The sequence below is a fragment of the Fringilla coelebs genome (genome assembly GCF_963513975.1).
Source record: "Fringilla coelebs genome assembly, chromosome: 2".
Classification (NCBI taxonomy): Eukaryota; Metazoa; Chordata; class Aves; order Passeriformes; family Fringillidae; genus Fringilla; species Fringilla coelebs.
Genome location: NC_140029.1, coordinates 87644241 through 87649413, shown reverse-complemented (window position 1 = coordinate 87649413; position 5173 = coordinate 87644241).

Below are 5173 nucleotides of genomic sequence, written 5' to 3'. Positions count from 1 at the left end.
GCTCAGGAGTTGGAGATTGCCTGCAGAAGTGTGGCCCACTTATTGTAAAACCACTCTTGAGTCTGTGAGGCTGATGGGGCCAGTGCTGTTTGTGACTTGGAAACTTAAATGATTTTTTATACACTCTGCAAAGCTCTGAGGAAACTGGTAAAATCTTACTGTTACTACAGAGAGTATGATTTTGGAACACTTTGTTCAGCTTGTGGAGTAGGAAGGTGCAGTTTTTACCAGCTCAAGCTCTCTTCAAAATCTATCTTCCTGTGTGAAGATTGTGCCAAAAAGTAATGTGAAAGGTGGAATTTCTACTTACATGGAATCCCATGTAAAGTGGAATAGAGCAGGAAAAATGCCCTTCTATAAGGATTTAAGAAAGGAAAGAACTTCAGATAGCTGGAGAGGAAGAATGGTTTTTTGTTGCCTCTATATGACTGGAAGCTGGGACTTGTCCTATCTTTGGCTTAGAGTTGGTGCTTCCTGTGCTGTTGGATGTTCAACCTAATATCAAACTGGTGCTTGAAATCATATACCTGCTAAAGAGGTCTGAAGCCACTTCCTGCATTCTTTAGCTTGATTTTTTTGCTATGGTCAATGATCTTCAGACCAAAATGTACTTAGGCTTAAAAGTCAGTGTTGGGCTGTATGCCTTTTCACATTTAAAAAAATTAATAATCCAGATGATGGGCTCCTGAAGGTAGAACTCATTTCTTGTGAACAGCGTTACAGAATGCCATGGCTTTTGTAATTTTTTTAGAGGTCTGTAATCTCTTCTCACTTTTTAGATTAAAAATTTACTGACTTCTTTGCTCTGAAATGTTGAAGAAGAGGAACAGTTTACATGTGCAGAGTGTAACAGAAAACATTGTACTTCTTCTCTATAACGGAAACTAAATGTATAAGCAACTTGGTTTTTTGATAGCTCGGCTTTGCTTGAAAACCTGAATTCTCATGTAGCTCTGAAGTCAAACAGTCCTCTTCAAGTGACTTGCTGGTTCTGTGGGAATTGGGACTGAAATATTTTTAAAAAGAAATGGTGAAGAGGAAGTCGTACACACTGACCCTCTTTATGGATCTTCTGACAGTGGATGCCTTGTGGGTTTAACAGATGATCCAAATGAATATTGATGCTTTCAGATGATCTCAGTGTATTCTCATGGATGCTGTGAGATGTCTGTAAGCTTGGAAATGGAGAGGTGCAATAGGCAAGAGCTGGATGGACAGTGAGATGGTGATGGGAGCATAGAAACACGCTGATCTTGGACAGGCTTTTCAAAAGGGGTCAGAATTTGAACTCTCTTAAATTCAGTGGGGTAGAAGGCAGGGAAATCTTCTTTTCCCACATATGTTAGCTCTGTGTGGGCCACAGGAATTGAAAGCATCAGGTAAATAAGTGACCAGATATTCAACAGCTGTCTGGAAGGTTGGCTTTCTGAATGGACTGCTGAAAAGAAGGCAGAGGACCAAAATTCTGTGCTCCAGATTTGTGGATTTTTGATAGGTAGTTTAAATAGGTCATTTAAGAATATTGCTTTGCACCTTTCTCAATGACTGCCCTAAACTCAGCCTATCCAAATATTTTTTTCCAGGCAGAGTGAAGAACTTGTAATGCTTTCTGTTATCAAAAGCAGAACTTGAAAGAGTCCTGCACCATACCAAAGATATGAATGCTGTGTTAAGGAATTTGGACATATTAATAAAAACAACATATTACTCTACCACTCTCTCCTCTGAAATTAAACGTGTCAAGCAAATTGCTGAAACGGTAGACGGAAACTTGGCAATTACGTTTGTGTGGCAATTTGATTCTGCTCTCCCAAAATACCTCTGGAGAGCATCCAACTGTAGCTCTGCTCTGATCCCAAGACTACCCTGCAGATGCCCTGAGCGCACAGACATGTAAGCAGCAAGCTCTGGTGGCTTGATCTGTGTAGTTGCTAGAAAGCTTCAAAATCTGCTTTGCTCTCAGAGGGCTTTCCATTTGGGAAAGGAACTGATACCATTCCAATTTTAACTCTGGAAGAGGAAGGGAAAATAGAAAAGCTTCAGAGAAGCAAGTTTTTGTCTAGACTGTGGAGCCAGCTGGGTGTCTTGTTCTGTCTTGTCAGGCTGCCTTCTTGTTTGGGGCTGTGTCTGTGCATTAAGTCTGTGAAAATAAACCCACTTTTGGTGTGGCAAATGAACCCTGGTCTCCTATGACCGTCCTCTGCCACAGTTGTTTCAGCACTGCTTTACTGACCCATAAAAATGCACAATCTTCCTTTCACAGTCATCATTTGAAAAGCTTTCCTCTGTTTTTGCTTTGAAAAGTACTTTTGAAATGAAAGTTCCCTTTTGTTTCACTGACTATAAAGTGTGCATGATAATTACAGGATAATTGCTGTGTTAGGTGAGATACTGCAGTGTTTCTGCAGGACAAAACCCTGCTCCAAGCAGGAGCAATTCAACTTCTCTCACTCAAACCCCAGGGGCCAGGGACAAGGAATTTCCTCAGTTTTGTGCTCAGCAGTGACAGTGGTATCTGTGTGGATACAATTTATTGCACTGTAAGTAATAGTTTAATGGCCTTGCATGTGATAAATGCTGTTTTGTGCTGGTGTGTGGTTTTCAATAGTATGGCAGAGAATTACTTGGGCCTTTTAATCTGCATCGTTCAAGAAAGCAATATTTAAAAAATATGATTATGATATCAAGGGTTTGTGAAGTGAAGGGCAGAGAGGCTTTTTGCTGCTCCAAAGTTTTCCTGTCTAGAGAATGGAAGTCATAAGCGTGACAATCATGGAATTTTTTTTTTTTTTTGCTATTTGATTTTGTGGGTTGTTTTATTCTTTGAGTCAGGCTTCTTTCCTTTTCCTGCATTTGGATCCTCTTAAAAATGACTAGCTTCAGGGAAAAATGCAAGCACAGCAAATAACCTGTGGAAGTCTTCTGTCATTTCCTAACTAATTGCTGCTTTTAGAGTGGTACCTGTCTTGTTTCTTCAGCAGTGTGCTGAAGAACAGCATCAGCGTCTACTTAGCTGTGCTCTTGCTCCAAAATGAGTAATGTTTCAGTCTCTGAAAGCCCCACTGTCCTTGACTGACTGTCTCTTAAACTTTTTTTTTTAATTTTTATAGTTTGTTTGTGTTATTTTCTGTTGATTGCTGTCAGGGAGATGCTGTGGTAGCTAAAGAGGCCGTTCCTCTTACCTGCTGTATCCCGGTTGCTGCACTGGTTATTTACAAGGATATGACCTGACTTGCACCATAGGTGTTGACCCTGTCTTGTGCAAAGCCCTGCTGCCTCCAGGGATCCAAATAAAGGATCTTTTTAAAAATTAGCTGCTACAGACCTTATGCTGTTGTCTGTAAAACCAGGGGCTTTGGTTTGGGCAGGACCCAGGCCCCCCATTCAGAGCAGCGATACTGTACAAAGCCTTTGGCCCCTGGAATATCTGAGTTCCTCAGCTCCCTGCAGGATCAAGGCCAGGTTGGGTTGAATAGGGCTCATAGACATGTTTCCCTTTAGGAGAAGCACTCAGCTCTGGCACATACTTACCTGGTCAATATTTGCACAGTTAAGAGTGGGACTGGGATGGGAAAGGTCATCAGCCGGTGCTAAACTGGTTTCCTGAGCATCAACACTATTAGATTTGGGTTCAAAGGCAGTGTGGGCAGAAACTGGCCTCTCCGCCCTCAGTGCCTCCTTGCTGTAAACCCATCCAGCTTGTCCCAGGTCGTGTTGGGGATGGCAGTTCTGCGGGTATTGGGTGGGAAAAGATAGGGTCTGGGTGCTGGAAAAAAGTTCTAGAAAAGCATCTGAAGGTGGGGGTATTATTGCACAAGCTAAATGATACCCTGGATGCAACTGCTTTGTGGTTGTGGCTGTTTTAAAGTGTGGCTTGTTTGGCATTGAATAGCTATCAGAGAGGTTTTAGCCACTGTGCTTTTAAAATCAGCATGCTAAACCCCCTTGGAGTTGTGAGAATATGTGCATATGCAGACTGGTGTTGGCTGAATTCAATTGTTACAAAACACACCCTTGGAAACCTCATCTGGGATGGTGTTGGCATGTCCCTCACATTTTACCAGTTTTCAGAAGCTGTCAGGTAGTACTGTGTGGGAAGTGTTACAGGGATAAATCCTGAAATCCTAATTTGGGCTAAACTCCCACTGTTTTCAGTGGGTGGCTTGCTGGCATTAAGGCCAAGTACCCCTCAGCTATTACAGATGACCTTTCTGTCCTGTAAAAGTCAAGGAGACTGAGACTTTATGCCTCTGTCTTGTACTGGAGATCAAACTGCAGGATTGCAGCTCTTAAAGTTTGTACGTGTGCTGAGATTTGTGAACAAGGAGTTGGTTAACCAAAAACATTTCCAGTAACTGTTCTTTAGATTCTCAGTAGTGCTGGTGAAATGCCAGAGATCTGGAAACAGAAATTAGCTGGTGATTTAGAGCAGAGCATGAAGTAGACACTCATTCCGTAGAGGAAACACTGATGTTCTGGAAACTCTACTTTTCATAAATGGAGAATAAATAACCCCCTGTATTTTAAATGGAAAAATGTAAATTCTTTCAAATTACCAGCATAAATTTATTGAAATTGTTTGCTCAGATACCTGATTTGTATTTTTTTAGGAGACTGTTCCTATGAAATCTCTGCAGCTTTTGTCAGTATATTGCTTTCCAGCAAAATTGAATTAAATGTATTTTAGAAGTCAAGAGTCTGAAAGTAGGTACCTGAAGTTTCTGACTATCACCAAGTGATTGAGATCATAAGTTGTTCTGGCTTCATCTCTCTATGCAAGAAAGAGGGAAGATAGATCTGTTTGTGTTGGCAACTCTTAAGAAAATCAAACAATATTTCAACAGCAAGAAAAGAAAAAGGCCCAAATCCCTCCAGAAAATGTTGCTGTGCAAACCTTGGCTGGCAGAAGGTCTTCCCAGCTGAAGAGCTTCTTTCCCGCACCTCAAAATTCAAGTCTGACTGAACCCAACTTGATGTCAGCCTCAAATGTTATGTAAGGGCATCCCAAGGAGTTGCTCACTTGTGACTGAGGCTCTGCAGCCCACACTGTGTTGTTTTTCTTGCTCATTTCCCCTTAGGTGGTCACTGCCTATTCATATTTCAAGCTCAGGAGGGCTCTTCTGTCCCATCACTGGGACTCCAAGGGGGAAGATGGGTTTTCAAATCCTTCCAT